The sequence below is a fragment of the Corticium candelabrum genome, chromosome 4, assembly GCF_963422355.1.
Source record: "Corticium candelabrum chromosome 4, ooCorCand1.1, whole genome shotgun sequence".
NCBI classification, from domain to species: domain Eukaryota; kingdom Metazoa; phylum Porifera; class Homoscleromorpha; order Homosclerophorida; family Plakinidae; genus Corticium; species Corticium candelabrum.
The window spans coordinates 7,910,619-7,921,279 of NC_085088.1; the positions used below are offsets into that span (position 1 = coordinate 7,910,619).

Here is a 10,661-nt window from a genome sequence, read left to right on the forward strand (position 1 = left end):
GTGTACTGATGATAGACAGACATCACGTTACTGTAACCAGCTCCTGTTGCTTGTCGATGTGGATCGATTCTAGAGTGTAGAGTATGGACGGTAGCCGGATCTGATTTTATTCCTTGGTTAGCATTTTTGCAAAGACACAGATGCAATTTTCGGTCCACTTAATCCTTCACAAGCACACAAAGGACACAAATCGTGAAAATTTGATTTGTCGTGGCTCCGAAACCCAATGGCAGAAACTCCGTCCGATAGATAAACGTCTAGATCCATGTCTGTTGTTGTGGAAGTAGGGTTTCTGTGTGAGAAAGTAACATCTACCGAAATCGTTTGAAATTGATTGAGTTGGCCTGCTTTAGCTAGTGGTATACGTAGAAGACGGGTAGATCCTGCTGTGCTTTTGTCAAAAAAATCTCTCCTGTGGCAGTTAGTGAGTACGCCTCTCCCACGTGGGCGTTGTCCAAAATTGCAGAGGGCGTCAGCATCGCGTTGTAGAAGATTCCATCCTGACAGTTGGACGTGCTACGAGCGTGTGTTGAGCTCTTGTCACAGGTTTGGCTCCTCACACTTTCCAGGAGAAAGATAAAGGTAAATAGACGCATCAGCGACAGTAGCTTTGTCATCAGTTTGATCTAGAAAAAAACAGACGTAAATGAGGTCTTGTCTTGATTTGTTTTCCTTATATAAGAATCTCTCTCAGAGTGTAGCGTCGTTTTTGCCGTTTCTTAGTTCTCAATTTGCATTTACGCAATTAGTAAGTTCAAGCCAACTCGGCATACTCAATATACGGTCATGCAGAGTAGGAGCTGCCCGCTCTTAAAGGAGGCGATACGATATCGTGTTGTGTAGTACTTGTTTTAATTCTGACCTTCCCACGATCATTTGTAGATCGTAAACAACAATGTTAACAAAGAAGTGCATGAAGCCACGCACTGTAGCTACTCACGACGTGTACAACTTTCAGTCAATGAAATAGACTGAAACTGTCGTGACTATAGCGACACGATACCGTACGTGTTACGATTCTGACCTTTCGTCGTCATTGGTAAACGACAGCGTCACGCGAAGCCAAGCCCTCTACTCATGACTTGCCACTGAACACAAATTTCAGGCATTGAATCGAATATAAACTATCGTGACTGTAGCATCAAGGCTCACCTTAACCGTCCAGGGTCACATGCAGCGGTGCATGTGACTTCGCTCTACAGCTGTGTAACGCTGGTAGCTAGAATCGAAAGCACAAATAGGTTAGTGACTACCGACACCGTATACGAGCAGACACTCAGACTAAATCAAAGACTATGTTTTACTTTGTTCATCAATTGGCAATAGAACGCTAGGATATGGAAATGAGGCTGGAAAGTACAGTTAGATTACAGACTCCCACTGCCTTGGACACCAGACTGCTATCTAATGTTTTATTGTTACACGGGACGATCAATATATTAGTACGGTATAGGCTTATCCAATACAACTCATTCCGTTCTTACACCGTGGCGTCGTACTGCTGACGCAAGAGCTGATTATGAGTCGATGTAACGACATCAATCGTCGACTTTCTTAGCTAATTAATGTAATTTTCGAGAATTTCTTGTTGTGTCTTTTTCTGTTCGTGCATCTAAATATATAATTCAAGAAACCAAAAAGACCACGCGACGAGTTTGTGACGTCATTGGTCCCATTTTGGTGTATTACGCACCCTCCACTTCTGAAGCCAGGCTACGGCCCTGCTACGTATAGCTAGACGTCTCAAATCGGCACGCTCTTACTGTTGTAGCTGCATGAGACCGATGCGAAGGACATGACATTTAATTGATTTTCGCGCTGCTCGAACTTCTTCGGTAAAGGCATCACGATGTGTACACGTACTAATTTCCGTTAGAAGAATGTGGGCGTGCCCAGGGGCGTAGCGTGGCATGGCTAGAGCCCTAGAGTACTAGTGCGCATACGTGGTCTCATTTAGGCCCCAACAGCGACAAGTCACGTTGCACTCCACGCCCGGCAAATTTCTAGTACCATCACATCTAAGAGTTTGCTTTCTCAAATAGATTGGCACTTGTTTGCTGTACTGAGACTAGAAAGAGACCACGCGGTGGGCTGTGTGCGCATACTATATCCGGGTCTTATGTAATTGGCGAGCGAAGCGAGCCTCTCTCTTGTCAATTGAGCTCAAGATATATTATATTTATATATTTATATATTTATATATTTATTTATATACGTGCGTCAGCACTTGTCATATGGATTTACGGCAAAACAGAAAGACGAATCGACAAAACGACGATGCCAGATGAATGCAATTTTGACTTCGTAACATATGCGCTAAAAATTGAAGCAATGGACTCCTTCGAGGGATCGACTCAATTGAAATTTGTTGGCGAGAAGAGCCAAACGACTCTCGATTTTGCCTCCTTACGCGACTAAAGAGCAAAGGAGACTGATTTGTGACAAACGGAATAAAAAGGAAAAGCTAAAAGAAGAGAAAAGTCTGTTTTTTGAGTTTCCGCGCGTTACTTTGATAGAAATTATTGTTACGCAACCATTGTCACGTGACTATGCAATCATTGTTACGCGACTATCTCAGTAAACGAGTGAGACGATTGAAGCGTGAACGAAGAATTGAAGACAACTAGAATATTTTGCGTTCAATTATTCGAACTCGGCGTTCAGTTACCCGATTCAGGCAAGCAATTATTAGAATTGGGCGTTCAGTTATCCGATTCGGGCATTCAATTACCGATGTTCTGTCCTAATTAGAAGTAACAAATATAGAAATAATTATTTTAGTCGCACATTTCTTTCATGACGTCTTCTAGGATGCTCACTCACGTTTCAGCTGAACAATAAATGATTGATTCAAGAAAGGTGGGAAGGCGAAGTAGTGAAATTCGAGCTCTTGATTAACCAAAAACCCGCTACGGCGCGTGATGGACTGTTGCATGGTATCACGCAAGAGGCACGATTTACAAAGTATGCGGATTACACCACGATTGACGGAGCAAGGCGTTGTTCTGTAGGCTTCCTAGATATGTAGATTTAGTTCGCTCACAACAGCTTAGTTAGACCTCCGTGGAAACGTGGGACACCAAGATTAGTAATGCAAATGAAATTATCCTACAACACACGCTAAAAATTCACGCTAAAGTCAAGATTAATTACAAATTATTGCGTCTAGACAGCTGATGAATGATGATATTTGAGCAGCTGCCCAACCGCAGACTATGTAAGTTATTTAGTTGCACAACAGCCGTAAGCAACGAATAATTGAACGCTTGAATCGGTTAATTGAACGCAAAATACTTTAGAAGAGCAACTGAAAGTCTGTTTCCTGAGTTCCCGCGTTTGTTTGACAAAAACTATTGCTAAGTAACGCAACCATTGTTACGCGAATTGGTAAAGACAGAACACCATCGCTCGCCAAACACAATGCTAACCGAGCATTTTCTAGTCACCGTGCCCGTACATATGCGGCGACTGCGGGCAGTCAGTCTAATACGTACGTAACACAGTCATTTCATATCCGGGATCTAGTAGTCTAGCGCGGGTTTGATTAAACATATACGGGATCTTACGTTTCCCCGCCAGAACTTTGTCGATGTCTGCTGAATTAGAAAGTGACGGTTTTCGCAGTCAGAAACGCAAGAGCTACTTGGAATGGAATGAATATTTTATGGCTGTTGCTTTTCTTTCTGCCAAACGTAGCAAAGATCCGCATACTCAAGTTGGAGCTTGTATTGTCAACACGGAGAGGAAGATCGTCGGCATAGGATACAATGGCATGCCTAATGGCTGCAGCGACGATGTCCTTCCATGGGCAAGAAAGGCTGATACCCTACTTGATACAAAGTATCCCTATGGTAGGTACGTGCGCTTGTTTTTCGTTGTTTTATCTATCTATGCAGGGGCGGATTCAGGATTTTCGAATGGGGTTTTTTGTGACGTCACAAAGGTTAGGATCAGCCACGCCTCCAGATATAAATTAGCTATTTAATCACCTATACCATAGAACGGAAGTATACGTTAATGAATCTACAGTACTGGAGAATTTGAATTGATCTTGCAAGCCTATACATGTCTTTCGCTAGACAGGCAAATGTTACCGCTTTTTCTTTTCTTTCCGAAGAAATCTTCTATAGACATATATGGTTTTATGAAATTGTGAATGTTGTGACCATCAAAGGTGGAAGTATATTTTGATGTACTTTGAAACATTATCATTGCAAGGAAATAAATGAAACATGTTGTTGGAGAACAACTGAGATTGAAAACAAGTTACCATAAATTTTGATGTAGAAAGAATAGGATTACCGTACGACTCACTCGTACTGTCCGATGATGATGGACCTACGTCGAAAGTTCATAATCTGTACTGCATCTCTGTGTGAAGTTACTTAAAACTAAAACATGAGCTGCGAGTCACATCAGGAAGTAACAAGCACTGCTGGTACGCGGTCATCTCTGCGTGATGACGTCACAAAATTTTAGGGGGTTCCACGGAACCCTTGGAACCCCCTCTAGATCCGCCACTGCTATGTAGGTAATTGTATACGTTAACTATCGTTGTGGGTACACCGTTTTGTTTCAATCTGTAGCGTTTATCCCTCTCCAAAGTGACTAAACTGAAGTATGTGTAGAGTATTCCTCACAACGCTACACAACACGTTGTACTATCTCTCATGTAAACTCCCCCCTCCCCCGGATATACTCTAATATCCCATACGCTCTGTCTAATCAACTACTGTCTATAATACTACCAGATACTACATCCTCTTTCTTACCCAATTAAAAGGACAAAGATACCACGTTTAGTCTACGTTTTGTAGTCCTTCAGGTACATTGGTTTAGTCTTGGCTCTGCCTGACATCCGTCTTGCACTGGACTCCTGTACTTTGTATCTTTCAGGATCCCTCTTCACCTCGTCCTCTCGTTTGGCCTCCTCCAACCGTTTCATATGCGCCACATGTCGGTGAAGAATCTTACTTCCTTGCTTGAGCATTACTTCTGATCCTTGTCTTCAGATGACCTCAAATGGTTTGGGGAAGTAAGTAGTTGAGAGTTTGTTTGTACGTGGTTGCTGGAGCAGCTTTTGCATTTCCTTGCTGTTTCCCTTTTTCCTTTTTCTGGCTATCTCTATCTTTCATCTCATCATTAAACAGTTGCTCAGGCAGGTGAGTAGCGAGGTTACACCTGACTGTACGTTGCAAGAAGGCTCCATCTGGGGGTATTCCTGTGATGGAATGTGGAGTTGTGCGGTATGCTTGCAGAAATGTGGTTATTTCTGTTTTCCAATCTCTCCCTTCAGAGTGTGCGATACGAATGGCTTGTAGCAAGGACCTGTTTTGTCTTTCCACTTCGTCATTGGCATGTGTCCACAATGGCGGACTCGTCTTGTGTTCAATATCGTAGGAACAAAGAAAATTGTTGAAGGTTTTGTCTGTGAATTGCAGTCCGTTGTCTGTTAAGATGTGATATGGTGCGCCATACCTAGTGATCTTCTCTCCAAGCATCGAATAACGTCTTGTGCTCTTGTGCTACGCATGATTTCCACTTCTGTTGTAGTAGTCAACAACAACTAATAGATGCTCTCTAGTAGGCAATGGACCCAGCAGGTCTGCAGCTATACTAACCCATGGTGCACTCGGTAGGGTGGTTCTGGTCATGGGTGGTGCTTGATTGGCCAGTTGTGTGATTGATCTAGAATCCTCTGATAACTCAATTTGTTGATAACCTTTTCTCAGATCTAGATTTGTGAAGTGTCGACTTCGACTCAATTCTTGGAGAACTTCTTCGATCGTGAGTATTGGGAACCTCTCCCGTATAACAGTCTCATTGGCTCATCTCATGTCTACGCAAAGTCTAACATCATCGTTTGGCTTAGGTATCACTACCACTGGACTAATCCATGGTGTAGCGCCATCTGCTTGTTTAATAATATCAGCATCTAGCAACTGTTGTATCTCAGCTTCTACCTTGTCTCATAAACTAAAAGGGATTCGTTGTAATGGTTGAGCTACTGGTCATACGGACTTGTCAATGTGCAACTGCAGTTGACAATCACGGAGTTTTTTGATTGCTTTGAAACACTTGGGATATTTGACTTCCAATTTCTCGTTCTGGCTTATTTCTTGAACATGGCCTAGCAGTAAGAGTTTCAGTTGAGTGGAAATTTGTCTCCCTAGCAGGATCGGTCCTTTACTTTGCACAACCACAAATTCTGCTTTCACATATTTGCTGTCAGTCCATACTTCTGCCTTAAAGCTCTCCACAATGGCCAATGGTTCTGCCGACCCGTACAGAAATAACTTCGTCTCTACCTTGTGTGGTTTGTACTTGACATTACTCTTTTTCGGTTGTTCCCAGTGGTCTTGGGACATGATATTGCAGCTGGCGCCGCTGTCTACAATGACTTCACTTTTGACTCCTTCGATCCAAGCATCTGGGCTACGGTCACTGTCCTTTCTCTCTTCCTTTGCAAAATTGACTTGTTCATTTTTCTTGAACCCTCTTTTCTTTTTGATTGTAATTGTATTCTGCTTTTGGAAGCATAATGGCGTGTTCGACCACACCATTGACATGTTTCGTACCTTGCTGGACATTTAGATTCATTAGCAATATTGTTTTTCCTTATCGCATCTGTAACATGGCAGTCCTCTTCTTCGTGGCATTGGATTACCTTTCAACTGTGTTCTTCTCTGTGGCTGGACGCGATACACTTCAGCTTCTTCTCTCAACTTTGGTGGTTGTGATGGAGTTGTGGATGATCCAGTTATATCTTGTTTCTGAATGGCAACAGTTTCCACTGTTCGAGCTATTGAGATCACTTTGGCTAGGGTCAACTCATTCCCTTCCTCCAGCAGTTTGGTGCGCACTTTGACATTAGTGCATTTTTCAATGATCTGATCCAACAGATTTTGATCTAAATCCGCAAATTGACACTTGTGAGCTTGTTCACGAAGACGTGCTAAGTATTGGTCAATAGACTCCGTACTCTGTTGATGAAGCTGGCGGATTTTGTAACTTTCATAAAATTTGTTTGAGTGGTTTGAAATGTCTGTCCAACGCTTCTAAGGCTGCCTCGTAATCTTGGTCATTCCCAGTATTTGGCTATGTAGCAAAAATGTCTTGCACTTGAGATCCAGCACAATGAAGGAGCAATGCCTGTTTACGCCGAGAGTTTTTCAACGATATAGTACTCGAAGCTTCATTTCCACTTATCCCATTGGGGCTCTGGGTTTGTCAATGTCTCTCCTTGATAGTGGAATGCCGCAACAGGGTTTAATTCCGTGCTCATAGTGATGACCGCTAATCCCAACCAGTTCTCTATCCTATATAACTGACACGTGATCTAAAAAAATGCGCAGACTGTATTGTGAGAAGGACTTTCGCTTACTGTGACCCAAAACTACCATATTCTTGAAGTCTTTATCCTCGTCAGGGTTCTAGCCAGGTTTTCAGCAAAGCGTGGTGGCAGGTCAGGCTTCCTAAAAGGGGCGTGGTCTTTTGTAAGGGGTGTGGTTTTGACGTGTTGTAGTTTGGTGAGTTTTTATGACTTCCTCTGCTTATTAATAATCAATCTAGTCAGAATAACTTGGCTGTTTGTAAGATGATTTTTGGGGAAAGAGAATTAGCTGTTTGCATATCAGTATTTTGTAAGGGACAAGTATGTTTTTATAGAAATGCCACATCCTCATTCAATTATGTTGCTTCCCATTTAGTCATCATGCTTTGTAATAAGATCTGTTAGAGCATACAACATGGAAACAAGAGCACAGTATAATTAGCACTCTCTGTAAAAGGTCAAAGTGAACAATGAGTAGTACAAACTTATGTTTCCTATCCTTGTAGTAGTGAACACAGCCACTAACTCCAACTGGAAGTGTGGCGGACCGTCACCCCTTAGTATGCCTGGCTAGAACCCTGCTCGTCGCCAAGTTGTAGAGTATTCCTCACATAGCTACACAACACGTACTATCTCTCATGTAACCCCTGGATATACTCTAAATATCCCATACTCCCTGTCTAATCAACTACTGTCTATAATACTACCAGATACTACTGTGTGTGTGTGTGTGTGTGTGTGTGTGTGTGTGTGTGTGTGTGTGTGTGTGTGGTGTGTGTGTGTGTGTGGTGTGGGTGTGTGTGTGTGTGTGTGTGTGTGTGTGTGTGTGTGTGTGTGTGTGTGTGTGGCATCTGTAGATCAGTTGGTTAGAGAGTTGCATTTGGAGAATGAAAAACATCCGGGACATTGAGGTCGTTGGTTTGTGGACGAGTAGAGACATAATTTCCCTGGCCAAGAAATTCACACACAATTGCCTCTCTCGACTCAGGAGTATAAATGAGTACCTGGTCTTTGACTGGGGGTGGACTAGACTGCTGGTTTGGCAGAACATCATGCAGTATATACGGGCACGAGTGGACTTGAGGTCCAGTCCCGCGGCTGCACCAAAGTCAGTGCCCTTTGATGCTCTGGCCACACATCAAGGGGTACGTCAGCGTGGCCTAAAATTCTGAGCAGCGCCGGAGTCCCTACCTAGAAATAGGCAAGGGGTGCTACATCTTCTGAACTTTCCGAAGGGCATATCCTTTTGTCCATTTGTGTGTGTGTGTGTGTGTGTGTGTGTGTGTGTGTGTGTGTGTGTGTGTGTGCGTGTGTGTGCATGTGTCGGATGTAGCATGGCGGCGCTTGGAGTCATTTGCTTTTTGTGTCACCTGGTGCTTTTGGGTGTTTTTGCCTGACTTTTCATGAATTTTGAAGCTGTCAACTTTTCATCAACATCTGGAAACGTCAGGGAAAGGTCACGCCCGGCATCATCATTGTAGGGGATGTGGCAACATGTTATACACTAGAAAACACTTGCATATTAATTGTGTGATGTTGTACGTGCCTCGAGTGCATGCAACCTCAGAAAAGCCACAGCTTCCCAGTACAAACCAGATTACGGAGGCTGCAAATGAAGCATAATCGGAGGACCCTTAGTCTCAAATATTGGTTGCTGGAACTTAGGCAGTCTTCTAGATGAAGAGGGTAATTTGAGAACTACAAGGAAACAAGGATAATCCATCATTTTACGGAATATGAGGTTTCTGGCTCAATTGCTGAGCATTCGCTGTAGTGGATATATCAGAAAGGTTTGCAAATGAAATTTACGACCTTGGCAGTCATAATGATATAATTATGCATGCAGACCGTGAAGTACCAAATTACAGGTCAAGCTTGTCATGTTGCTGGTCAGCTGTGTACACGTACGTACATCCACGTGCATGTCAGTTGTTTCTTGAAACAAGTTTGAGAGTGGGTTTAAGCGTTTCTTCTCGTTGTATTCTACATTCATTTACATCTACTTTCATTCTACATCTACATTCAGTATACCTAATGTGGAAAAAATGCCGTATGAAATGAACAATAGTTGAGTTCGTAACAGCTTCAGTTATCGAACATTTTTACTTATCCAACAGGGGTCCGGTCCCAAGGGGTCGGATAAGTGACACGCGACTGTAGGCATTATTTTGTTAACCTGCAAGTTTAGCAGTCCAGTTTAGGGCCCAGTCTAGCAGCACATTACAATCATCTTGACTTGAGCTAAATGCGTAGATGAGTTAAGCATTTCCATCAAGTTGAGCCTAGGAATAGGTATGTAGACTCAGAAAACCATCTGGATATAGCAGCATATGACTACTGGACATTCCACTACAGATCTGGATATTTCAGTGGCTCATTCTCTTCACTCTACAATCTGCTGCAGAGAAATCAGGCTATGTGGCCAAGTTGAGGGGACAAAGGACAATGACAATACGAACACAGAACACAGAGTCTCAATCAGGGTCCAATAGCCCATGCATTCCCTTGGTCTTTGACTTTGGCTTCTAGGGCACTATGGCTGAAGAATGTCTCAACAGAATCTCAAAGAAGTCAAAAGATGAAAATGGGAGAAACAGTGAAGCAGGTTGTAGAGTCAGATGGAGGAAACAACTGTCTGTTGTTTTACAGTCTTGCAATGCTCGTGTGATTTTGAAAAAAGTTGCCCAAAATTTCCAAGTGAAACTTTGACAACTTTATATATAACTATATGAGATCCCGTTCTTTGCTCAGGTTGATTAGATTATTGATTGTTAGTTGATATCCCATTGAAGACAAATGAAAATGTAACCAAGTGTCCTGTTCTGAAAAATTCCGTTCAGAGCTATACATTTCTGGGGAGCAGAAACTTGGAAGTCATGTGCAGTTACTTACTCACTCATATAATCGGTTCCCCATATAACTTACCAAGTCACGTTTCGACAGTTCCGTTGGACGTCACTTTGGAGATGCTGCTGCTGTTCTGGAGAACAGGTGTATCGAACATGGCAACTATTCGATGGGCCTACGTGGGCAAATGAAAATAGTCGTATTTTTCAAAACTCGGATATAGTGGAAAATGCCTTGTTTTTATCAGCATTGCTGGCAATGAACAACACACTCCGTGCGTACTGTCTGACGTCAGGAACGTGCAGTTTAAATTCGGTGGAGATCCAATGCGTCATTCCAGAGAAATTTGCATTCAAGTGGAGGCGGGTTCGACCAGCAGGAAATGGCGTCATCCCAAGAGAAGTTCAGAAAAAAACGACAACAAACTCTCTGTCGAGTGTCAGGGATTTGGTGTGCACATGCAAAATTTGGTGGCACTGCA

General features: G+C 42.9%; 1 long non-coding RNA gene across 1 annotated transcript; it reads right to left on the reverse strand.

The window, feature by feature from the left end:
- LOC134178914 (uncharacterized) lies at positions 1-1,088 on the reverse strand. Its single transcript, XR_009969716.1, has 2 exons — positions 1,025-1,088; positions 1-626 (listed from the first exon to the last, which is right to left on the reverse strand). It is a non-coding gene; the product is annotated as an uncharacterized LOC134178914 (long non-coding RNA).
- Between the last annotated feature and the right edge of the window lie 9,573 nt (positions 1,089-10,661).